Source organism: Pelophylax lessonae (genome assembly GCF_965119305.1).
Source record: "Pelophylax lessonae genome assembly, chromosome: 1".
Taxonomy (NCBI): Eukaryota; Metazoa; Chordata; class Amphibia; order Anura; family Ranidae; genus Pelophylax; species Pelophylax lessonae.
The window spans coordinates 276,505,038-276,532,885 of record NC_138768.1 but is presented as its reverse complement, the minus strand read 5'-3'; positions in this window follow the sequence as shown (position 1 = coordinate 276,532,885).

Here is a 27,848-nt window from a genome sequence, read left to right as displayed (position 1 = left end):
TCCCGCAAAAAAAATCGCAGATTGCCGCCATTACTCGTTAAAAAAAAAAAACACCAAAAATGACAGAAATCTTTCCCTTAGTAAACGCAATAACTTTTGCGCAAACCAATCAAAATACGCTTATTGTGATTTTTTTTTTACCAAACACAGGTAGCAGAAAACAAATTGGCCAAAAATTTAAAAAAAATTAGATTTTTACATTTTTTTGGGGGGGAATTTCATAAAAAAAATGTTAGAAATATTGTTATTTTTTCAAAATAAATGCTGTTTTTTTGTTTATAGCGCAAAAAGTAAAAATCGCACAGGTGATCAAATACCACCAAAAGAAAGCTCTGTTTGTGGGAAAAAAAGGACGTAAATTTAGTTTGGGTACGCCGTCGCACGACCGCGCAGTTGTCAGTTAAATTCGCACAGTGCCGAATCGCAAAAAGTGGCCTGGACGTAAGACAGCAAAATCCTCCGGTGGTAAAGTGGTTAATGACTGGAGAAGATTTAGAACAATTTTCAAGCCTTTATTGCTGAGTCCCCATTGCAGGGATTTCTCCACCTTTCCTATCTCACAGACACAGCAGGATATGAGAGGAAATCTCCCCAAAGTTAGAGGAAATTTCACCTTTGACTGTTGCCACTGGAACAGGTGTTCCCATTGAAAGATTTCCCTTACCTCCTGTTTCAGTGACAACCGTAAAATTGGATTTTAAATCACTTTCCGCCCCATTCACAATAGTTGCTGGGACATGAAGTGAGAGTGAAACAATAAGAAGCTAATAGATGTTCTTATGCTGATCTCTATTTAAGACAAAAAATGTATGTTCTGGCTGGAGTTCTGATTTAAATTAACAAGAAAAAAGGTAAAAGCCAAGTGAAAATGTTGATAATTTAACATAAGTCTGTTTATTAGGAATAATTATTTAATATTTAAATGTAGAATACTATAGGCAAAAGATAGCTATGCTATTTGACAAGTGATAAATACAACTGATATTAGTACCAGGACATTCAAACCATCCATTTTCAATGCATTTTGCGGCGCAGACAAAGGAGGAGATTTATTTGACTGGAGAGCGCAAAATCTGGTGCTGCTGTGGTAGCCAATCAGCTTCTAACTTCAACTTCTTCAATTAACCACTTCTGGACCGGAAGGTTTTCCCCCTTAATGACCAGGCCATTTTTTGCGATTCGGCACTGCATTACTTTAACTAAAAATTGCGCAGTCGTGCGACGCTGTACCCAAATTAATTGATGTCCTTTTTTCCCCACAAATAGAGAATTATTTTGGTGGTATTGATCACCTCTGCGGTTTTTATTTTTTGCGCTATAAACAAAAAAAAAAAAAACGACAATTCTAAAAAAAAAAAAAAAAATGTTTTACTTTCTGCAATATAACATTCCCAATAAAAAAAATTAAAAATCAAAATTTTTCATCATTTTAGGCCAATTTGTATTCTGCTACATATTTTTGGTAAAAAAAAATCCCAATAAGTGTATATTGATTGGTCTGTGCAAAAGTTATCCCATCTACAAACTAGGGGAAAGATTTATGTCATTTTTATTTATTTATTTATTTTTACTAGTAATAGCGGCAAACTGCGATTTTTAGCGGGACTGCGACATTGCAGTGGACAGATTGGACCCCTAACTGACATTTTTGACACTTTTGGGGGGACCAGTGACATTACTACAGTAATCAGTGCTATACATATGACCTGTTGCTGTAATAATGACACTGGCAGAGAAGGGACTAACCCAGTGGCGATCAAAGGGTTAAATGTGAGCCTGGGGGGGGGGGATGGGCTGGTGAAATCAACACAGAGACCTGTGTTCCTAAATAGGAGAAAGACAGGAGATCTGTGTTGATAGCAGAGAGAACAACGGTTTGCTGTGTTTACAACAGCAGACCGCCTTTCTCTCTTCACGGGGAGCGATCGCGGGTGCCCGGCACAATCCTGGCCACCGGCCCCATGGAACGGCTTCTTCGCTGGCGAGTGGGCGCACTCGCCCCCCCCCAGGGTCACTCCCGCAAACCGCCGTACAGGTACGCTGATTCGCGTAAACCTGCGGACCTGCCGCCGTATAACTGCGGCGGCTGGTCAGCAAGTGGTTAAGCTTTGATAATGCAACCTGGAAGCTGATTGGTTTCTATGCAGAGCTGCACCAGATTTTTTCACACTCCAGTTTTAGTAAATCTCCCCAAAATGTAAGGTCGACTCAAAATCCATTATTTTCAAGTAGCTTTCATAGTCACAACAGTGCCAGTGAACTAATAAAGGTCCAAGAAACCATTATTGTCACTTGAAAGTTTAGTACTTATGTGCACCAGTCCACGCACTGGTATACATTGTGTACTGGCAGTGAGCGGCAGTGCATATGTTGTTACAATGCATCACACTGTACTTTTCTTTTTTTTTTATTACTTCATTCAACTCTGCGCACCGCAGTGCGTTGCAGCAAGGTGCAGTATGCTACAAAAAAATGCTGCCTGTCTGCACATTTAGGGCTCGTTGACAAGTACGCTCATTCTGCTGCCTCCCTTGAAATGCCACCCACAGTGGATCATTTTTAAGGGGCGTTTGCAGGTGGTGAGGGGGCAATATGTCACCTGCTTTAACAGCATCATATTGCATGTGATTACAGAGCGGTTGTGGCGCAGCTCTATTCACTTGAATCAGCAGCAGTACCGCCTGCTGAATGCAACATGCTTTAAAGCATTTGTTACCCCACCACTACATATTCCTGATATGTGCCTGCTGTATCATGTACTTGTGTGAGAAAGTATCTTGTTCTCTTTGTATTGCTTCCTTTATGTGAAATCACTGGTGTTCCTGCCAGTCCTTCTGCATTCCTATTAAGAACTGACCCCACTAAGCAGGAGAGCACAGCATGGCCAGTTCTCTAGCTATCCTCCAATGATTAGACTTGTTCTGACATGCCCCCGCTGCACTGGCATTAACTGGGAGGCTCAGTGTGCTACTGTGTCTCCTCCCCCCAGCTCTTATGCAGCTGAGAACAGAGGGAATGGGATCACTTATAAAAAAAATTGTATTTATAATGTTTTTTATATCTATACAAACATATTTTGCCTTTCATTTCTATTTTAACCACTTGCCTACTGGGCACTTTCACCCCCCCCCCCTTCTTGCCCAGGCCAATTTTCAGCTTTGTCGCACTTTGAATGACAATTGCGCGGTCATGCAACACTTTACCCAAATTCATTTTTTATCATTTTTCTTTTTTTTTTTTTACACAAATAGACATTTCTTTAGATGGTATTTGATCACTGCTGGGTTTTATTTACTAAAACAAAAAAAAAAAAAAAAGTATTTTCTTTTGTCAGTAAATTCTGTAAATAAGTAATTTTTCTCCTTCACTGCGCTGATGAGGCGGCACTGATGGGCACTGGTGGGCTACACTGATGGGCACTGATGAGGTAGCACTTATGGGCACTCGTGAGGCGGGGCTGAAGGGCACTGATTAGGTGGCATCGATGAGAAGGCACTAATATGCTGCACTGATGGGCACTGATGAGGTGGCACTTATGGGCACTGGTGAGTTGGGGCTGTAGGGCACTGATTAGATGGCACTGATGAGGAGGCAACAATATGCCGCACTAATAGGTGGCACTGATAGATGCTCTGAGGAAGAGGCATTGCCTCAAAACGCGTCAGCCTTTGATAGGATATTGGACTCCAACATCATGGACATTGTTCGTCGGGGTTGACATGCTGGTTTACATCGCTTGTTTGTGAGTAGACATTTTAATGATTTATTAATAAAAGCCTACTGAGGATAATGCGCTAGGCTGGTACGCCCCTTTTTTCTTGTGTTTTTGCCTACGGCACTGATAGCTGGCACTGATATGTGCCACTGATACACACTGGTTTGTTTTACAAGGCGATAGTTTACAATCACTTTAACTTTTTCCATGGCTGCAAAGAGGACTTTGACATACGCAGCCGCAGCATGGGTATAGTCCTAGGCTACTGCATTGCTTTGTTTAGGTGGGCGGTCGGGGGTGGTAAAACCACGGCTCAACTGCCAGCTTTTACCGACCGCATGAACAACACTCTTTCACAACACGTTGCAGCAGCATTATGGTGTAAACATAGTACAATTGTTTTCTATGTGCCCTTTAACCACTTGCCGACCGCCGCACGACTATCTACGTCGGCGGTCAGCCCCTCACAGGCAAACTAACGTAGGGCTACGTTGCTTGCTTGTGAGGGTCTAGGGAGCGAGCGCGCGCCCCCGGGGGCGCGCTCCCGCTCCCGCGTGGTCACGGACCCCCCCGCGCGTGTGACCAGCGGACCCGATGTCCGCCGGTCACTCGGCGATCGGCGGGGGAGAGGGAGAATGTCAGGCAGCTTGTGTAAACAAACTGCCTGTCATTCTCCTCGCTGCAAAGACACTGATAAAACGGATCTGGTATGTAGATCCGTTGATCAGTGTCCTTACAGCTAGAGCCACAGCCAATCACAGTAGAAACCACGCCCCTAGGGACACACACAGCCCCTCCCTTCCAAATAAAGTTAACCCCTTCACTACCAGTGTATTTTTACAGTAACAGTGCATATATATAGCACTGATTACTGTAGAAATGTCACTGGTAACCCCAAAAGTGTCAAAAATGTCAGTCAAGGGTCCGATCTGTCCGCCGCAATGTCGCAGTACCGCAAAAAAATCGCAGATCGCCGCCATTACGCGTTAAAAAAAAAAAACAACAAAAATGACAAAAATCTTTCCCTTTGTTAGTAAACGCGATAACTTTTGCGCAAACCAATCAAAATACGCTTTTTGCGATTTTTTTTACCAAACATAGGTAGCATAAAACAAATTGGCCGAAAATTTTTAAAAATTTTGATTTTTACATTTTTTTTGGGGGGAATTTCATATAAAAAAATGTGAAAAATATTGCTATTTTTGCAAAATTGACGCTCTTTTTTTGTTTATAGCGCGTGATCAAAAAATCGCACAGGTGATCAAATACCACCAAAAGAAAGCTCTGTTTGTGGGAAAAAAAGGACGTCAAATTCGTTTAGGTACAGCGTCGCACGACCGCGCAATTGTGCGTTAAATTCACGCAGTGCCGAATCGCAAAATACCCCCTGGTCGGAATGGGGGTAAAATCTTCCGGGGCTTAAGTGGTTAACTCGGTCCGCATTATTCTATGAAGCTCAACAGACATGAGAAAATACAACCAAAATGTAGAAAAGATGTAATATTGTTAACTGCACAATATTACAAATATTACATACAGCTTCTTTATAAATCTGAGAGTCTTTTTGTAGTTTCAAAGATCAAATAATAACACAGTTGTTATAGACAATCTCACGACAGCGACTGAAACACGCACTGCCAGCCACTAAAGTACTAAAACTCCCGAAATGTATTATTTTACGCCCATAAGAGCTGGTATGCATAATCTGATTTTAAAAAGCTTGCTGACTGCGCAAGCATATACAGATATTATAAGCAGATTATTCTGCATCATGAACCATATAGGATCCTGAAAACAGGTATAGGAAATAGGAAGCTGGTGGATTTCCCTTCCCCCACTCTACCCGTCCATACCACCTTCTCACATGTACACTACACAGAGAAGAGTCTTTAAACTCCCCTGCCAGGAGCCGCTCCAGCTATGACCTTTTAATTACAAAAGATGTGACCTATTCAGTCATTGCTCCTCCCCCAACACTGTTCTATAATAAGCATTAGTGCAAAAGTCTCTGAAAGCTGATTGTGATCAAACAGTTAAAGCAGACCTAACAACCTGCGCCAGTTCAGGCCGTAATTATCCTATGTTCCCGCTTTCCCTGCTTACTTCTTAACTAAAAAAAAAATCAGCTTTAAGAAGCATTATTTTATGTCTGTGTCCTGCACAGGAGAACCGTTCACATAAGAAGCTTAGTATTGTAGATTTGTCAATTTGTTTAAAAAAAAAAAAGCTATTGTGTATTTCCATTGATGTGTTTTACGTATAATTCAATATCTGAACTTTTGTTCCCCTCATTTAATTTCCTGATTTTATTTCATAAAATAAACTGACAACCTCCCACTCCCTCCAATTGATTTCTGCATGTAAGACACTGCAATCAGCATCCTTGCTGAGCAACTGATACAAGTACATCCGTTACAAGATATTAATAAATATACAACGGAGATCAAAGAGGGGAAGGGAGAAAAAGACACAAGGAGCCATTTAGGTGTGCTTTTAGTTCAAGGGGCTCCAGGCAAACATCTAAATTCACAGATGAATTACATATATATACTGTAGCTCCCAACTGTCCCTGATTCCAAAGGACTGTCCCTGATTTGTAACAAAGTCCCTCTTTCCTCCTCATTTGTCCCTCATTTTGGTCTGATCTATATAGTTGTATATAAAATGCACTATTTATATTTCAAAAACTCTTTCCCAGGGCTAAACCTTTCATCCAATTTTTAAATTCCTGCATTTGCAAATTTCAAAAGCCAGTATAAAGGAATAGTAGTGGAAAAAAAAAGATATTGTGGGTTTAACCGCTTGCCGACTGCGCACAGTATATTTACTGCGGCAGCCAGCCCCGGCCAGGCAGAGTGACGTAGGTCTACGTCGCTAGCCTGTCACCGGGTTTTGAGCCAATAACGGGCGAGCGCGTGCCCGCTGAGGTGCGCGCCCGCCTCGGCTCGTTCACAGAGGAGTCCGGGCGTGTGACCGGCGGACCCGATGTCCGCCGGTCACACTACGATCGTCGGTAGAGCCTGAGAAAGGCGGGCGGCTTATGTAAACAAAGCCGCCTGTCATTCTCCCCTGTGTAAAAATGGAGATCAGACGGTTCTACTATGTAGAACCGCTGATCTCTGTTTTTACAATAGGAGACATGTCCAATCACAGTTAGAAACACGCCCCTAGGACACACTTAACCCCTCCCTCTCCAATACAGTTAACCCCTTCCCTGCCAGTGTCATTTTTACAGTAACAGTGCATATGTATAACACTGATTACTGCATTAATGTCATTGGTACCCCCAAAAGTGTCAAAAATGTCAGTCAAGAGTCATATCTGTCCGCTGCAATGTCGCAATACCGCAAAAAAAATCGCAGATCGCCGCCATTACTCGTTAAAAAAAAAAACACCAAAAATGACAAAAATCTTTCCCTTTGTTAGTAAACGCGATAACTTTTGCGCAAACCAATCAAAGTACGCCCATTGCAATTTTTTTTACCAAAAATATGTAGCAGAAAACAAATTGGCCTAAAATGTTAAAAAAAAATTAAATTTTTTTGTGGAATTTCATATAAAAAAATGTGAAAAATATTGTTATTTTTTCAAAATTGACGCTCTTTTTTTGTTTATAGCGCAAAAAGTTAAAATCGCACAGGTGATCAAATACCACCAAAAGAAAGCTCTGTTTGTGGGAAAAAAAGGACATCAATTTAATTTGGGTACAGTGTTGCTGTGGTTAAATAAATTCAAATTTGCCATAAATTCAACAGGCAATTTACAACAGACAAAATTTAAGTGATGGGTGCCTTTGTCAGCACCATCTGGTCCAAAAAATTTAGATTTTAGCCCTCGTTCACATTGAATGCGGCTTTGAAATCTTGCGACTTTATCTGAACTCGCAGGATTTTACAGCCACATTTCAGTGCGACTTCAGGTGCGACTTGAAAGACATCTGTGCAGCTTCATGCACAGATGTCTATTGAAGTCGCACCCGAAGTGGCCAAAAGTAGCGCAGGAACTACTTTTGGAAATTGGTGCGGCACCACAAAGTAGGCGTCGCACCAATTGGGGCAGTGTCATTACCGGCAATAGGCTGCGGTTTGTCATGCGATTTGACCGCATGACAAATCCCTCCAATGTGAAGGAGGGCTAAAAATCAACTGATGCTAAATTTTTGGCGAAATAGTGATTGCATTCTATCAGGCGCAGTACTGTTTGGGTATTATAGCAGCCACATGTGCTACGGCTGTATAAATACAATAGACATCAGTGCAGATTCCTCCATCTCTGCTGTTTAGCGTGGATCGAGGAATCTGATTTCTCCTCACTTTGTAGGCACCTCTTGTCTTTCTGGGGCAGGAAGTGCAAGAAAATCTCTTCAACACAGATAGCAAAATATGAGGTTTTTCTATCAAAAACTAAAAAAAAAAGAAATGTTGGGTTGTATATATACAATTTCATATTTTAAATCAAAATCAATATATAACTGAATTCAATTTATTTATTTTTTTAATAATTACTTTTAGCCCAGGTTTAGCATTCATAAGCCTATTTAGATAAGTTTAGGAATGACCAGAGATAGACTTATTATATTATAATCAATATATATACGATTCACGAGTATGTAATATCTAAATGCACCAAACATATTCCTGGGCTTGGATGCAGCCTGATTTGCTGACATTCACCTCTTCTCTTCATGGAAGTTATAAAATGTGGCTGCAGCAGGTGCAAATGTGAGTATGCAAATGAGAATTTTAGCATAAAATCTTAATTTGCAGGGTGTCTAATAAGCGACAAATATGGATGATAGAGAAGTATCGAGCACACAAAGTCTCCTTGGCGATTTGCTGATAAAACCAATGATTTGCTGTTTGAAAATGGTGACTGTTGATATCCTGTTTTGTAATACTACTTTGTTACTATACAAGACTGCACTGGTGTTTCCTTGTACATAAATGTTATTGAGAACCTTTGTGAATATTTTGTGAAAAACAAAAATGTCAGCAACATTTTCAAGTGGGACATGGCTACCTGGATTATGCAGATGTACCTCACATTAACCTCCCTGGCGGTATGATTATGTCAGGAATTCTGTACCAAGAGCGGTACAATTTTTTGCATGGAAATTTGGCGTTATGTATTATAGGCCTACAATTCTTATATATATATGTGTAATATACAGCCCTGTACCCAGTGCTGTGTGTATTATGTAGTAATTTGCCCAGCACTTTGTGTATTATGTAGTCCTGTGCCCAGCGCTCTGTGTATTATGCAGTCCTGAGCCCAGCGCTCTGTATATTTTGTAGTCCTGTGCCCAGCACTCCATGTATATTATGTAGTCCTGTGCCCAGCACTCTGTGTATTATGTAGTCCTGTGCCCAGCACTCTGTATATTATGTAGTCCTGTGCCCAGCGCTCCATGTATATTATGCAGTCTTGTGCCCAGTGTTCTGTGTATTATGCAGTCCTGTGCCCAGCGCTCTGTGTATTATGCAGTCCTGTGCCCAGCACTCTGTATATTATGTAGTCCTGTGCCCAGTGCTCTATATATCATGTAGTCCTGTGCCCATCACTCCGTGTATTATTCAGTCCTGTGCACAGCACTCTATGTATTATGCAGTCATGTGCACAGCACTCTGTGTATTATGCAGTCCTTTGCCCAGCACTCTGTATATTATGTAGTCCTGTGCCCAGCACTCTGTGTATTATGCAGTCCTTTGCCCAGCGCTCTGTGTATTATGCAGTCCTATGCCCAGCACTCTGTATATTATTCAGTCCTGTGCCCAGCACTCTGTATGTTATGTAGTCCTGTGCCCAGCACTCTGTGTATTATGCAGTCCTGTGCCCAGCACTCTGTGTATTATGCAGTCCTGTGCCCAGCACTCTGTGTATTATGCAGTCCCTTGCTCAGCGCTCTGTGTATTATACAGTCCTGTACCCAGCGCTCTGTGTATTATGCAGTCCTGTGCCCAGCACTCTGTGTATTATGCAGTCCTGTGCCCAGCGCTCTGTATATTATGTAGTCCTGTGCCCATCACTCCGTGTATTATTCAGTCCTGTGCACAGCACTCTATGTATTATGCAGTCATGTGCACAGCACTCTGTGTATTATGCAGTCCTTTGCCCAGCACTCTGTATATTATGTAGTCCTGTGCCCAGCACTCTGTGTATTATGCAGTCCTTTGCCCAGCGCTCTGTGTATTATGCAGTCCTATGCCCAGCACTCTGTATATTATTCAGTCCTGTGCCCAGCACTCTGTATGTTATGTAGTCCTGTGCCCAGCACTCTGTGTATTATGCAGTCCTGTGCCCAGCACTCTGTGTATTATGCAGTCCTGTGCCCAGCACTCTGTGTATTATGCAGTCCCTTGCTCAGCGCTCTGTGTATTATACAGTCCTGTACCCAGCGTTCTGTGTATTATGCAGTCCTGTGCCCAGCACTCTGTGTATTATGCAGTCCTGTGCCCAGCGCTCTGTATATTATGCAGTCCTGTGCCCAGCGCTCTGTGTATTATGCAGTCCTGTGCCATTTGCTAATAAAAAAAAAAATCTGTCCACGAATTTAATTTAAAAAAAACTGGTCACCTTAGTTTGATCACACTGCATTTAGCTGTAGATGTACATCAGCCAGGAATTGGTGTCATGTGCTCTATGCAACCAGAAGCCCAAACTGCCTTTTATACTACTGTACTCTCTTTTTCCTAAAGAATATGTTAAAGCAAAAAAACATACAGTAGTGCAGAACACCCCCTGCAGTACATGTACACGTCCCCATATTTTATCTCTTTATAGAGTAACTCTTTTGTAAAGGAAAAAAACATTCCCTTCTGGGTGATCTGTGCACATTGCAAGGATTTTAACAAGCTTTGTTGCAGGTTCCTACCTTTTATTATTCTGAAGAAATCGTTGTTTGTCTGTGTCCATAGCAGAGTAAATCAGCTGCTGCACCTGCAGGGTTCTAATGAGAAAAGTGGTAGGGTCTGCATCAGTGTTAATTTTGGCAGCAAATTTCAATTTAGTTTTAGTCTTAGTCTTAGGACTAAAATGGCATTTTAGTTTTAGTCCTATTTTAGTCTTCTGCAAGTGTTTTAGTTTTAGTCGTATTTAGTCGACTAAAACTCCAGTATATTTTAGTCGACTAAAACGCCCTACATTTTAGTCGACTAAAACTCATTTTAGTCATCTATAATCAAATGGGTGTAGTTCAATTGTAATTTGTAATGCATTATTTAAGCATTTCTCTACAATTTCCAAACTCATTATATACTACTGCTGGTCCTGGAGTGAAAAATCTAATATGTTATTATTTATGCTTTGAGCATGCACCAGTGTTAATTTTTGGCAGCAAATTTCGATTTAGTTTTAGTTATAGTCTTTTGACTAAAATGCCATTTTAGTTTTAGTCGTATTTTAGTCTTAAGACTAAAATGCCATTTTAGTTTTAGTCATATTTTAGTCATCTGAATTGTGTTAGTCGACGAAAACGTTTTAGTCGGTTTTAGTCGACGAAATTAACACTGGTCTGCATGTAGGCAGGTGAAGTTTACTTTCTCCACTGCAGGTGGTGCTTACCGTAGCAGGATTGCAGTAGAAAGGAAGTCAGAAGGAACATTGTTCCTCTATGGTTTCCAGGGTCACTGGGGAAGCTATCCGATTGGATGCTGCCACCCTAGGTGACTCCACTGTCCATCTTGGGTCAGGCAGAGCCTATTTAGGGCCCTGGCTCCCAGGCTTGGCATGCATTGGGTAGTGTAGGGACAGGACACTCGTCTCAAAGGGACAGCGATTAGTGGTAAGGAGAGGTTCCTAACGAGTAGGGAAAGGATAGGGACACGCCATCCTTACTGGACACCTCCCCATTTGGCCTCGGATCGGCCAGGCCACATTCTAAAGACAGATGCTGTTGGCCCATCTAAGGTCTGCTCTGCTACATGTTGCTGTAGCATGCTGTGAGTGTTCACGGTCAGGTGCCTTCCTGCCAGATGTGTTGTGAAATCCTAAATTCTGCATTATTACAGGTTCTGTTCTCTGCAACCAGAGAATGTGTAATTACTGCCGCCACACCACACTGCACCGCCCGACATGCATTTCTTTATACGTGATTTCCCTTTGGGAGTAACTCACCAAAAAATACATTTTTGTTGCAGGTGATACTCAAAATCTGATTTTTATCTTTCTGCAGACTTTTGGGAAAATCAGTGAGCCAATCACACAAGCATGCAATGACATATGTACAGAACATCTCTAGGTTACCATATTGCATTGCATTTTATAGGAAATGACAACACTGCAGACTAAAAAAGAAAGGTAATTTTCATTAAAGCAGAGTTCCACCTAAAAAACAAAAAAATACATAAAAATACCCCCGGGACAGTCAGGGATAGTGCATTCCACAATGGATAGCCTCTGAACTGTCCCGGGTTGCACTTACCTGCAAGAAGAAATACTTACCTTGAAAATGTCTTCTCCAGCGCTGCCATCTCAGGTGTGGGCAGCTTGAAGCCAGCGCGATCCTCTTCTGCGTCCTCTTCTGTCTTCTTCGGTCCCACGATGCACTGCACCGGCCCCGCCGTCACCTCCGGGGCTGCAGCGTCATCCCTGCACAGCTTCTAGGCATGCCCAGAAGCTGTTTAGCAAGGTATGTCGGCACCTGCACCGGAACTGACGTCGGGGCCGGTGCAGGCGCATTGATTCCTGGGAGCGATGACTTTCAGCTCCCTGGAATCATTGCAAGCCAGGAAGTGACGAATCACCGTGGCCGCCGAGGGGAGGAAGAGGAAGTAAGGTAAGTATATTATCTTCTAAACAAGGTAAGTAAAAAAAAAAAAATTGCGATTATCCATTTGTTTTTCGGGTGACCCGGACCAAGAAGATGGAACGAACTTTCATTTTCGGGTGGAACTCCGCTTTAACAATTAACTATAATATGGTTTGTACAGCAACTATATACACAATATTATTATTTTTTTTTATTTGCTATTTTTTTTCTCATGAAAGTGGAGTTAACCTTTAAAGATCCTAAAAGTACAGAACAATACCTGTTGATCTGCTAGAGATGAACTTTGTTTCTAAGTCCTGTTGTGGGATGACAACACACATCATTTTTGTGGACTGAGTGGTGTCAGCCCTGTCCAGTGCCTCTTGCTAAACTACTCAGCTACTCCCACTGTCAGACCATTGCTACAACATGAAGGTTGAGCATTCGGTAGTTCAAGATAAGAACTAGAAGGGCTTTTTGAGATAACTCAAGATGTGTGCAGAGGACACAGGACAGGTATGAATTTCTGACAAGATCAACAAGTGTTTTTTTGCACTTATCGAATGGGTATAATAAAATGCTTTGAATGGTAAATTCAACAAACCGAAAATGATCAAATAAGAATAGGTAATCAATAGGGTTTACATACATTTTAATAAGTGAGAAAATAATGAAACCAAAAATGAAAACTATCTGTATTATCAGTACAGCATATTTTACATACATTGCTTTCTCCCTGAAGGTTGAACCATCCAGATGTTGGGTGAGTGGTATCGAAAGAGATCTGTAAGTGAATACAGCCAGTGAGGGTGCTTTTTAAATGTAGAGAATTTTCCAGTGGCCACTCAACAGGTAACAAAACATCCAATAGAACAAGTCCTTTAACTTTGCTCAAGTGCATATTTATCCACTAAATATGAAAAGATCTATGTTGCAAAATGTCACCCTTTAAAGGTAAGAATGTTACTGTCACATATTGGGCAAGTAATGAAATTTAGTTTTACTACTGACCTAAAAAACTGCATTTTAGGAAAATGTATTATTATTGTTTTTACATATTTATCTTCTCCCTTTATTATTTTCAGTACTCAATAAAAAAAATTGAAAATAAATTTAGTCGAAACTGGTTGCAAACGGACCTATATGGAACGACACAGGTATAGGATACCTAGGCATCACCTTGAACAAGACTACCAAAGGATTGTTCAAGGAAAATTTTATAAAACTTACGCGAGACCTAGATAAGCTAGCGCACTTCGAATTTTCCTGGGCAGGTCGTCTAGCGGCATTTAAAATGAATTTGCTTCCCCACATCCTATATTTCTTTCGTACTCTCCCAATCCACATCCCGAACTCCTACCTCTTCTCTCTCTAAAGGCATCTAAATTCATATTTTTGGCAGGGGAAGAAGCCTTGAAGTGCACACAAAATTCTTATTAAGCACAGATTGGCAGGTGGTTCGGGGTTGGTGGATATCAGAGACTACTACTACTTCACAATTTTGGCACAGCTGAGAAGCTGGTTCTCCCCATCACTCAACACCCACTGGTGTGCCCTTGGTACCAGGCCTCAACCTGGAACTGTGGCTACATAGTAGAGGTCCTACTTAATTTGCATGCAGTAAAGGCACAGTATAGGTATGTTAAAGTCTCAGGAACAGGCGCTAGGTAGACGTGGTTCAGATGTGGTTCACATGCGGTAAGGGTTCAGTATAGGGCGGTATTGGGATGGTAAAGGTGCAGTCTAGGTTCAGAAAAAGTGAGGTATAGAGGGCAGTATGGATTGGGTACACTTGGTGTGCTCCTCTCAGTGGCTCAGTCCCTTTTAGCGGTATCAGCAATGAGCGAATAGCCCTCTCACCAGTCCCCAGAATGCTGCAGTGATCTCTCACTGTAAAAGGGGGGCCCCCTCTATCTCTACCCAAAACCTCCAGTACTCAGCAGCAGGATGCGGAGGGTGAGTGGATGCTCTAGTCTCCTTGCTGTAGTGGTGCTGCACTGCCTCTAGGTGATCTCACTCCCAGTCTCAGGCTTGGATCTCCACTGGTATGGTCTCCAGCTGGCAGGCAACTTTCCAGACAGAGGTGCTCTCTCTCTAACTCCCTTGGTGCTAAGAGGAAGAACTTTCCCTGGCAGTTTAATAGAAAATTCTCTTTCCCTTCCTCCCACCTCACAGTGCACATTGGAAGAATCTGTAGTGTAGCCATTATAGTGTAGACATTATATGGCTGCCGCCTCAAACTACAACTTCCAGCACTCTCAGTGCTCTGCATAAACATCTTTCGGCTTGCTTGGCTTTACATCTCCCCCTGCCGGTTGGAGGAGGATGGTGCAGCATAATATTATAACAGTAGAGGAAAAGAGGCAAATAAAGGGCAAAGTCTCCTTCTCCATCTTTTTGTAACCCAGCACCTGGCTAGGCTGTTAGGTGTTATGAGTATAAGAAATGTGTAGGTTCTATTTTACCATGCTAATATTGTATGTAAGCCCCAACAATGACCTTCTTTTATTTGCTCTTCTTTGGTCTGCTAAATATATAATCAAAACTGTTTTGTGATATCTGTTCCATAAGGGTAAAACTCCTATGTTATGGAGAGAAGGTGGGGTGATGGTTCTATAGTCCCAATACATGTTCCATCCAAGGGTGATAATACTGCTTCCCTAAAGACACAATACTGTGTTGCTACCATCGCAATTAATAATTACTTTGGATGCCAGCGTTCGGGGCTGGGGAGAGGGTCACTTTGCCTGGGACATTGATTCACGGGCAGGTGGCCAAAGTAGTCGAAACTTCTGGAACCTTGGATGGTACTGAAAGCTTTGAAGGTCTTTAGTTCCATCATCCAGGGTCAATGTGTCAGGTTAATGCTAGAAAATAGAATGGCCGTGGCATATGTGTCCCCTCATAGGGGCAGGGGAAGCCTTCCCCAACTGAGCATTGTGGCAGGCCTGTTTGCATGGACACTTGGAGGATCAAGTCGACTTGGACCACATCTAGGTACTGGTAAGCTGCAATATATACAAATTTTGTTTTTTGATTGAGAGATAAATCCTAAATGGACAACACGTGTTATTGTGAGGACCTCTATTAAAGCTCGTTTGGCTGTACTTCTCCCGTGGATCACAGGAGTGCAGTTCCTTTTGCACTTCTTGGACCCGTTTTCAGCCCGCTGTAGGCTGACGTCAAAGAGCTGGTCCAGGCTCAGGAAAGATCGCGACCATATACTGAGTATTCAGTCCACTCACATGCCAGGACAGGCACTTGGCTCATCCTCTCAGTGAGCTGCTGAGAGTCTGAGCCGGCTGCTCCCGCTCCCTCCACAGCCCTCCAGTAAATGGGGGGGGGGGGGAACACAGTAGAGAGCCAGTGACTGACAGCCACTAGCTCTCTGCTCAGGGAGCTCTGAGAACTGAGCAATCAGCGATGTTTGATCGTTCAGTTCTCAGTGTTAGAGCCGGAGGGGTAAAGATGCAGCATCGGTCTGAGGTAAGTTTAATTTAACAAAAAAAAACAAATCCACTTCTCTTTTAAATGTTTCTTTGTAAAATAAAGATGCTATATAAATAGTAAAAAAAATTATATAAAACATCAGTTTAAATGTATAAATCTGAAAATACAATAAATTGCATCAAAACCATTATAGCTTTTCTTATAAGCTTCTTTAATGAACTTGTCAAATGTGCATTATATCTCTGTTTGTGTTTCTGTTGTAAACCTAAATTTGTTCATTGCTTTATTTAACACGGCAAAAGGCAATATGCAAAATGTACTGTAGTACCCATAGCAACCAATGAGCAGTCATCTTTCAAAACTAAGTCCACCTAAAATCCGTATTTAATGTTTACCTAAGCACCTTTATTTGACATTTCCGACAGCTTGCTACAACTCTAGAAGGGTTCAGTGGTGATATTTTCCTGCAATTGTTTATATCCCTGTTCCACAGTTATAACAACGGTGTCACTTACTGCTGCACTTCTTAATTTCATTTGACATTATGGAAAATCCAACAGAATACACCATCATTTGACATATAAACGGCTTCTAAATTCAAAGGAACTGAAAATTCTGGTGCATTTAACATGACACTAGTGTTCCCAGGAGATTTATGAAGCCAGCATTTATCAACTATATCAGACAGAAATAGTAGTTTTAGATGGATTGTTTGGACTGCTTAGCAAAGATTAAGTCTGATTGCTATGTGTTCCTGCAAGCTGAATATCAATCATTACTCTCTGTACTGCCACATTTCCTTTTTAGCTATGTGGTAGAATATATGATGTTAGAAATTCTGTATATAGCTCTACAGAACAGACAGTGCCCTGTCCACAAGGGCTTTGCTGCTTAACTGCAGACAGGAAATAGGAACTTTATTCAGGGAAAAGGCATAGTATACAGTACCATAGATGCAGCTACAAATGTATAAACACTGCCATCTACTGGTTGAAGGATATATCTCTACTAAATACTGATGCACAGTAGTTGTTGCACAAAATACAATTCTGTATTCCATCAAATGAACTTTAGAATGGCGTATGGCTTCCATTGGTGCGCACAGCCATCAAGACATCATGTTACTGAATGTCAGTATCACTTCTTCTGTATATTAAAATGTTCCAGACTGCTGCTCTGCCTGCCAGTGTCATCCAGGTGGGTCCTCCTTGTCTGTGCATAGTTTGTGTGTTTTTGTCAGTGGAAGAGTGCACTGTGTGCTTACATTTTAGGACAGGGCAAGGGGTCAGCAGGGAAGTGTAAAATGGGGGGGGGGGAGGTCAGGAAGGCACAGTACAGAGGGGTCACGAGAGACTGGTGCAGGGGGTCAGAACCACCCAGTGTAGGTGGGTCTGGAGGACGTGGTACAGGGGTCTGGAGGGCACAGCACAGGGGGGGGGTCAAGAGGGCAAGGTACTGGGGGATCCAGAGGACACATTATTTGGAAGTCAGGAGGACACAGTAGTGGGGAGTTCAGGAGGGCACACTACAAGGGGATCAGGAGGGCATGGTACAGGGGGGTCTGGAGGGCAGATACTGGGGGGTCAGGAGAGCACATTACAGGGGGGACTGGAGGGTATGGAACTGGGGGGGTCAGGAGGGCTAGGAAGTCTGGAGGACACAGTAATGGAGGATTTGGAAGGCATGGTATTGGGGGGGGGTCTGGAGGACATGGAACTGGGGGTCAGGAGGGCACATTACATATGTGTCAGGAGGACATGGTTCTGGGGGACAGGAGGGTCCATAAGTGGTTTCCTAATGCAGAGCAGCCCAGAGAAGCTGCTGGGGTGGTTTTGTTGGGCTGATCCCTGCTGGCCTTCCTCTCTTGTTGGGATTAAGCACAAGTTGTCTGTGCGAAACGCGTCAACATTTGATCCTGTTGGTCTGTCCAGCATATTGACAAATAAAGGATTTTTATTGCTTCAGCTCCTTGGTGGTGTGCGGCCATTCCTTCCTCTTTACCTGCTCTCTCGCCACATGATGCCACCCATAAGCACCTTGAATGAACTGGAGAGGAATGCACACTGCACACAGGGGGACAAAAGCCCAAACTTGCCTTGGCGCTATCAAAGCCAACAGCAAATCCTAGGTGGCAGAAGCATTCCTGCCCCCCAGCCGCACATGCAAGTGGCATGCTGAATGGTGGGGAATGCCTCTGCTACCTAACACCCACTTTGACGGCTTCCAAGTTTAAGAGCTCAGGCAATAAGAAGCTCATTGCTTCTCTGCTCTGATCTGCAACTCGAAGGGGGGGAGTAGGACCACTTGAGGGTCGGCAGGGCAAGGACTCTAATGCAATCTACCTTTCATCTGCCAGAGGTTGACAGGTAGATCACAATCGACCGGTTTTTAACCTCCGCTGTACAGTGTTACTTGAGTGACAGACTTCAATTTGCTGGGGCTTCTGACATTACATCCATGATGGCAATGTACAGCAACAGTCTCAGGAGTTTTTGATTACTACACATCTTTTCCAGTTAAATAACATGTATAAATTACACAAAGTGCACATATATTCTTGTGGGAGGATTTTTGTTGAACTAAATAGCCTGGGACAGGGTTTCTTTAAGTTTTCTGCCTATAGTATAAAGATTGATTGAAGGAAAAAAAAAGAAATATACTATATATATATATATATATATATATATATATTTACACAGTAGCTCGCAAAAGTGAGTACACTCCTCACATTTTTGTAAATATTTTATTGTATCTTTTCATGTGACAACACTGAAGAAATTACACTTTGCTACAATGTAAAGTAGTGAGTGTACAGCTTGTATAACAGTGTAAGTTTGCTGTCCCCTCAAAATAACTCAACACACAGCCATTAATGTCTAAACAGCTGGCTACAAAAGTGAGTACACCCTAAGTGAAAATGTCCAAATTGGGCCCAATTAGCCATTTTATTTGTTATAATAAGATGTTTACAAAAACGGGAGGGTGTACTCACTTTTGTGAGATACTGTGTATATATATATATATATATATATATATATATATATATATATATATATATATATATATATATATATATATATACACTGTATATACACTATATTACCAAAAGTAATGGGACAGCTGCCTTTACACGCACATTAACTTTAATGGCATTACAGTCTTAGTCCACAGGGTTCAGTGTTGAGTTGGCCCACCCTTTGCAGTTATAACAGCTTTATCTCTTCTGGGAAGGCTGTCCACAAGGTTTAGGAGTTTGTTTGTGAGGTTAGGCACTGATGTTGGAGTGTAGGCCTGGCTCGCAGTCTGCACTCTAATTCATCCCAAAGGTGTTCTATTGGGTTGAGGCCAAGACTCTCTGCAGGCCACCCCAGAGTCACTTCATCCATGTCTTTATGGACCTTGCTTTGTGCACTGGTCCAAATCATTTGGTGGAGGGGGGGTTATGGTGTGGGGTGTTTTTCAGGGGTTGGGCTTGTCCCCTCAGTTCCAGTAAAGGGAACTCTTAATGCGTCAGTATACCAGGACATTTTGATTTTCATGTTCCCAGCTTTGTGTGAACAGTTTGGAGATGGCCCCTTCCTGTTCCAACATGACTGAGCACCACTGCACAAAGCAAGGTCCATAAACACATGGATAAATGAGTTTGGGGTGAAGGAACTTGACTTCCCTGCACAGAGTCCTGACCTCAACCCGATAGAACACCTTTGGGATGAATTAAAGTGGTGACTGCAATCGGTGCCTGATTTTACAAATGCACTTATGGAAGAATGGTAAAACATTCCCATAGACACACTCCAAAATCTTGTGGACAGCCTTCCCAGAAGAATTAAAGCTGTTTCAACTGCAAATGATGGGCCAACTCAATACTGAACCCTGTGGACTAAGACTGTAATGCCATTAAAGTTCATGCGCGTGTAAAGGCAGGTGTCCCATTACTTTCGGTAATATAGTGTGTATGTATTATATATATATATATATATATATATATATATATATATGTATATGTGTATATATATATATATATATAAGTATATTGTATATATTACTATACAAACAGCCCGGGCCCATAGCGGCATGGATGTCACTAGACCTCTGAAGGTATGTTAAGGTATCAGTAGCAGATCCTTTGGAGAACTTGGAGGCAAAGTCAACATCTCAACCTTCTTGTTATGTCCCTTAAACCATTCTTGAACCATTTTTGCAGATGGCAGGGCACATTATACTGCTGAAAAAGTCCACTGCCATCAGGGAATACCGTTTCCATGAAGTGGTGTTCTTGGTCAGCAGCAATGTTTAGGTAGGTGGTACATGTCAAAGTAACATCCACATGAACAGTAAGACCAAGGTTTCCCAGCAGAACATTAACCAAAGCATCACACTGTCTCAGCCAACTTTCCTTCTTTCTATACTGCATCTGGTGTCATCTCTTCTCCAGGTAAACAACACACACACAAATGTAGTACCATCCACAAGATGTAAAAGAAAATGTAATTCCTCAAATCAAGCCACCCTCTTCCATTGGATTGTGGTCCAGTTCTGATGTGCACCTGACCATTGTAGGCATTTTTGGCTGTGGACACAGAGCACCTTGGGTACCGTGAGCGGTCTGCAGCTACACAGCCCCATACACAAAAAACTGCAATGCCTTTTTTTTCTGCTTTCAACACATCAACTTCCTAAACAACATGTTTTCTTGCTGTATCCCACCAACTTTCAGTTGCAATTGTAACAAGATCATCAATGTTATTCACTCCACCTGACAGTGATCCTTATGTTATGGCTAATCATTATATATATATATATATACATATGTGTGTGTGTGTGTGTGTGTGTGTGTATATATATATATATATATATATATATATACACAGTGCCTTGCGAAAGTATTCGGCCCCCTTGAACTTTGCAACCTTTTGCCACATTTCAGGCTTCAAACATAAAGATATAAAACTGTAATTTTTTGTGAAGAATCAACAAGTGGGACACAATCATGAAGTGGAATGAAATTTATTGGATATTTCAAACTTCAAACAGAGACTGAAATTTTTGCCCATTCCTCCTTGAAAAACAGCTCGAGCTCAGTGAGGTTGGATGGAGAGCGTTTGTGAACAGCAGTTTGCAGTTCTTTCCACAGATTATCAATTGGATTCAGGTCTGAACTTTGACTTGGCCATTCTAACACCTGGATATGTTTATTTGTGAACCATTCCATTGTAGATTTTGCTTTATGTTTTGGATCATTGTCTTGTTGGAAGACAAATCTCTGTCCCAGTCTCAGGTCTTTTGCAGACTCCATCAGGTTTTCTTCCACAATGGTCCTTTATTTGGCTCCATCCATCTTACCATCAATTTTAACCATCTTCCCTGTCCCTGCTGAAGAAAAGCAGGCCCAAACCCTGATGCTGCCACCACCATGTTTGACAGTGGGGATGGTGTGTTCAGGGTGATGAGCTGTGTTGCTTTTACGCCAAACATAACGTTTTGCATTGTTGCCAAAAAGTTCGATTTTGGTAGAGCACCTTCTTCCACATGTTTGGTGTGTCTCCCAGGTGGCTTGTGGCAAACTTTAAACGACACTTTTTATGGATATCTTTAAGAAATGGCTTTCTTCTTGCCACTCTTCCATAAAGGCCAGATTTGTGCAGTATACGACTGATTGTTGTCCTATGGACAGAGTCTCCCACCTCAGCTGTAGATCTCTGCAGTTCATCCAGAGTGATCATGGGCCTCTTGGCTGCATCTCTGATCAGTCTTCTCCTTGTATGAGCTGAAAGTTTAGAGGGACGGTCAGGTCTTCGTAGATTTGCAGTGGTCTGATACTCCTTCCATTTCAATATTATCGCTTGCACAGTGCTCCTTGGGATGTTTTAAGCTTGGGAAATCTTTTTGTATCCAAATCCGGCTTTAAACTTCTCCACAACAGTATCTCGGACCTGTCTGGTGTGTTCCTTGTTCTTCATGATGCTCTCTGCGCTTTACACGGACCTCTGAGACTATCACAGTACAGGTGCATTTATACGGAGACTTGATTACACACAGGTGGATTCTATTTATCATCATTAGTCATTTAGGTCAACATTGGATCATTCAGAGATCCACACTGAACTTCTGGAGAGAGTTTGCTGCACTGAAGGTAAAGCGGCTGAATAATTTTGCACGCCCAATTTTTCAGTTTTTTATTTGATAAAAAAGTTTGAAATATCCAATAAATTTCGTTCCACTTCATGATTGTGTCCCACTTGTTGTTGATTCTGCACAAAAAATGACAGTTATATCTTTATGTTTTAAGTCTGAAATGTGGCAAAAGGCAAAAGGTCGAAAAGTTCAAGGGGGTCGAATACTTTCGCAAGGCACTGTGTGTGTATATATATATATATATATATATATATATATATATATATATATATATATATGTGTGTGTGTGTGTATATATATATACACACACACATATATATATATATATATATATATATATATATATACACACACACACACATATATATATATATATATATATATATATATATTATACACATATCTATGTATATAAATATATATATATATGATTTTAATATGGAACATTTGAGCACTTTGAAACATGTTTGTAGTCTCCCCTGGTGGTATACAGTATATATATATATATATACACACACACTGTATACCACCAGCAGGAAACTATAAAACATGTTTCAAAGTGCCCAAATGTTCCATATTAAAATCAATGCCATGAAAATCTATTTAAGTAATAAAAACATTAGGTACAATCATAAATCAATAATTAATGTATCATAGAACAACTGCATTAAAATATGGGGTTGTTAATCTAACTGGGAATAAACATATGTAACTTTTTTTTTATTTTAAGGTAGGGTGAACTTTAGTGCTAGGTTCATTAACAGGAATCTCTAAAGATGCCATACGTAGCTAAACTTCTCATCCACCCTCTAAATTACTATTTTTGTAAATGTCAAATGCTAGCGCAAAAAAAAAGCATCAGCGGGTTAAAGCGGGTTATCATTTTTTGGATATTAATTCTTCATGATCCGCAAAACTTTTGGCATCCTGGGGGTGTGTCTTTGCATACATACTTAAGTGTCTCTTTTTTCCATTATGGGGGGGGGTATGAGTTAACCACTTGCTGGCATCTGCTTTGTTTGTAACGCATTGATAACGATCCAAATGAAGAGATTTCCATCAAGTAGTTAAATTACTCATTAGCATGGAAATGCTGTCACTGGCAGTATGGGAGTACTCTGCACAGTCACAATGGAGATGCTTAGCCTTTTCAACTTGTGGATGCTGGGGCGAGTCAAAAAGGACAAACTTGGGAGTTAGGAAACTTTCCCCCAAGTTTATAAGGAAATCCTATTGAGATATAGGAGCTATTAGAGTTAGGTCAATGATTAAATATATAGACAGAAGAACTGGGAAATATTGTACAGGGCCAACAAGAGAATCCTAGTGTAATATGTTTCTAGTCTGTTACTAATGCTTTCACTGCAGCTCTGAGTATGAGCCACTTCTGTCTGAGAAGCCCTAGCATGATTAACACATGAAAGAACCTTTCTCCTATTCACAGGCCCAAAAAGTAAAGAAAGACAGGAGCTGAAAGGCAGCAGTTTTGTGTATTTTGAGGCTGAGTGTGGGGCCCTAGTGAAGGGCAGCAGCTTCCATAAAACTTATGATCACATTAAATTTAACTGAACATAACCATTTTCATTCCATAAATCAGATTTTGCACGTTAGTGCACTTGTGTAATGAATTATTCATATATTATGGTCAAACGCGTCTGAATTTAGTCTGTGGAAATAGATCTTTACAAACTTTTTATTAGTAGATATAAGTTTTTTTTCTTTGTGTAAAGTTAGAATGGCACATAGGGTTTTGTTGTAACCTATGCCAGTGACAACCATTTTTTCTGAATTGTTAAATTTCATTCTTTTCTTAGGATGATGCAAGGTTCACAGGCACACTTGCGTTTTTCATAAGCTCATTTTTGTGCCAGCTTCTAGTAGCATTTTAGAAGCTTTAAAGGAAAATTAGCATTTTATTAGCATTTTTGCAGTACATGAAGAAAAAAAAAAAAAGAAAATCTCCAAAAAAAAAAAGTTGTTAGCATTTTATTAGCATTTTTGCAGTACATGAAGAAAAAAAAAAAGAAACCCTAAAACAAAAAAAGTTGTTAGCATTTTATTAGCATTTTTGCAGTACATGAAGAAAAAAAAAAAGAAAACCTAAAAAAAAAAAAAAAAAAAAAAGAAAGTTTTTAGCATTTTATTAGCATTTTTGCAGTACATGAAAAAAAAAAAAAAGAAAACCTAAAAAAAAAAAAAAAAAAAAGTTGTTAGCATTTTATGAGCATTTAGAAGCAGTTAGGAACATTCAGCTTTTTTTTTCTGCTGTAAAAATGTTTCAAGAAACTCTACAAAAACAATTTTGTTTCTGCTCCTAGATGCTGAAGCTCATAAAATGCTTTACTTAATTACCTTTTTTTTTTTTTTTTTTTATTTGATATAAGATATCTTTAGGCGAGTAAAAAGGAGAAAAATGGGAGAAACAGAGGGAATTAAGGTAGCTTATTAATACGGAAGGTTACAATTCAAGAATAAAAGAGAATGGGAAAGAAGGAAGAAAAAAATGGCTAGATTTGATGTATAATGAATGTAAATGGGATTGTATAAGGAATACGTTGTATTATTTGTAAAATGTAACAAGAAATGTTCCCTTTGGTTTCTCTGGCATAAATAAATAAAATTTATAAAAAAAAAAAAAAAAATGCTAATAGCCTAAAGTAGTGTGCATGGACACATAGGATAACGCTTTTTAGCTTCTAGGAGCAGAAAAAAATGCTAATAACAGCTTCTAGGACCTTAAAAAAATGCTAGTGTGCATGGAGCCTGAATATGTTTCAAAAGATTAGAAAAAACTTTTTGGAAAGAACAAGACTTTAAAATGCGTTGAGACCTTCATTCAGAGCACTGTATACTGTAGTAATGTCACCGGTCCCCCCAAAAGTGTCAAAAATGTCAGTTAGGTGTCCGATCTGTCCGCCGCAATATCGCAGTCCTGCTAAAAATCGCTGATCGCCGCCATTACTAATAAAAAGATAAAAAATAAATAAAAATGATATAAATCTTTGCCCTAGTTTGTAGACGCGATATCTTTTGCGCAACCCAAACAATATACACTTATTGGGATTTTTTTTTACCAGAAATATGTGGCAAAATACAAATTGGCCTTTTTATTGGCCTTTTTATTGGGAATGGTATATAGCAGAAAGTAAAAAATATTGTTTTTTTTTTTTCAGAATTGTCGCTCTTTTTTTGTTTATTACGCAAAAGATAAAAATTGCACAGGTGATCAAATACCACCAAAAGAAAGCACTATTTGTGGACATCAATTTTTATTTGGGTACAGCACTGCACGACCTCGCATTTGTCAGTTAAAATAACGCAGTGCCGTATCGCAAAAAATGGTCTGGTCATTAAGGGGGTAAAACCTTCCGGTCCAGAAGTGGTTAAAAAGATAAAGATTTAAAATATAGTGCACTTAAAATAGACTAAAAGTGGCCATGCACTAGTAGAATTGTGTTAGAAATATTTCAATTGAAGAACTTTTGTTCAAACTTCTGATTGTTAGTGGTGTTAAATCGACATTCATTTGCAACCTCAGGTATGAGGCCCCATTCACACTAAAGCGACTTGTCAGGCGATTTGTCAGCCTGACAAGTCACGGTCCCTCGCAGTCCATTGACTGCTACAGGACCCGTTCTAATAGGAGCGACACAAGTCACTCCGACTTAGAAAAAGGGTCCTGTACTACTTCGGGGCGACCTCGGAGCGACTTGCATAGACATTCATTATATGAAGTCCCTGCAAGTCGCGCCGAAGTCGCGGTGCAGGCGACTTGTGAAGTCGCCCCCAAAGTCGTGCCGCTTCAGTGTGAATACGGTCTCAAAGGAGCAGGATGAAAAACTTGTTTCGAATGAATAAATTTGTAACAGTGAGTGGTTTTCGTTTGCCAAATTACATTCATTCCAAAATCTAATGTTAGATGTAAAAAAACATTTTTAAGTACTTTCAAACAACATTCATAAAGTTATTGAATGTACTGAGAATTTTTATATGAATGTTCGTACAAATATTTGTACAAACCTTTGTTTAAAAATCTACTATACCCAGCTGAAAATGTATCTAAAACTCTAAACAAAACATAATATATTGCAGTAATCCTACGGCTGGGTTCACACATGTCCGGCTGCGGTTTGCAGTCCTGGGACCGGTGCGATTTGGTTCACCGGTTCAGGTGTGATTCCGGTGCGTATTTTTACTTAATTTCGCACCGAAACTGGACCCAAAATTGCACAGGACCCTTTTTAGAAACAAACCGCTGCTGCCCCAGACATGTGTGAACTGGCTCCATTGAAAGCCAGTCCGATTCATATGTTATGTGAATCGGATGCGGTTAAAAATGTATCCAATTTCAGTATATGCAAACTGAGCCTTAAATGTGGTGGCTGCATTAGTTTTCTCTTTTTTTAAGCTATTCGCATTTTTTTCCCCTAGTGATTCTGCCAAAAACATACTTTGGGCACCTTTGGATAGCCATATTGTCGATCTGGGGAGAGGGTAGTGTTAAATGTACTAGTAGATATAGTTGATTTGACAAACAAATTAGCATGGAAATCTTGCTTTCACTTTTTTCCTAGTGGGATAAATGTTTTATATGAATGGATAACAACTGACTATCGTAAGCACCCCTGTCAGTGGTAAATGGTCTGTCTCAACCAGTGTTCATTTTGTCAACGAAAACATTTTCGTCAAAGTTTTCGTCAGCAGCATTTTTACAGTGACGAAAACTAATCAAAAAGGACAGCACATTTTCGCCCACTGCCGAAAACTTTGACGAAAATCAAATATGTTTTCGTTAACTAATGAATTTGGGACAAAAATGTGAGGCAGGGACATTTACCCTCATGAATTAACTTCCGATTCATGAGACAACCGCCCACATCCAGAGCAGAGAGCAGACTGAGTGTGTAGTACTAGTGTACATTACAATTACAGCAGGCCTGAGGCTTCCCCCCAGACCACCTTCCATCCAGAGCACTGTGTGTGCATTATTACAGGCCTCCTCTGACCACTGGCAGTGGCATCCAGGGCACTGTGCATTACAGGCCATCCCTCAGACCTGAGGCCACTATCCAGCACTCTGCAGCATTACAGACCTCCTCTGACCACCATCCAGAGCACTGTACAGCATTACAGGCCTCTTCAGTCCACCATCCAGAGCACTGTGCAGCATTACAGGCCTCCTCAGACCACCATCCAGAGCACTGTGCAGCATTACAGACCTCCTCTGACCAGCAACCACCAGCATGACGGCATCCAGAGCACTGTGCATTACAGGCCATCCCTCAGACCTGAGGCCACTATCCAGCACTCTGCAGCATTACAGGCCTCCTCTGACCACCATCCAGAGCATTGTACAGCATTACAGGCCTCCTCAGTCCTCCATCCAGAGCACTGTGCAGCATTACAGGCCTCCTCAGACCACCATCCAGAGCACTGTGCAGCATTACAGACCTCCTCTGACCAGCAACCACCAGCATGGTGGCATCCAGAGCACTGTGCATTACAGGCCATCCCTCAGACCTGATACCACCATCCAGTACTCTGCAGCATTACAGGCCTCCTCAGACCACCGTCCAGAGCACTCTGCAGCATTACAGGCCTCCTCAGACCACCATCCAGAACATTGTGCAGCATTACAGGCCTCCTCAGACCACCATCCAGAACATTGTGCAGCATTACAGGCCTCCTCAGACCCCCATCCAGAGCACTGTACAGCATTACATGCCTCCTCAGACCACCGTCCAGAGCACTCTGCAGCATTACAGGCCTCCTCAGACCACCATCCAGAACATTGTGCAGCAT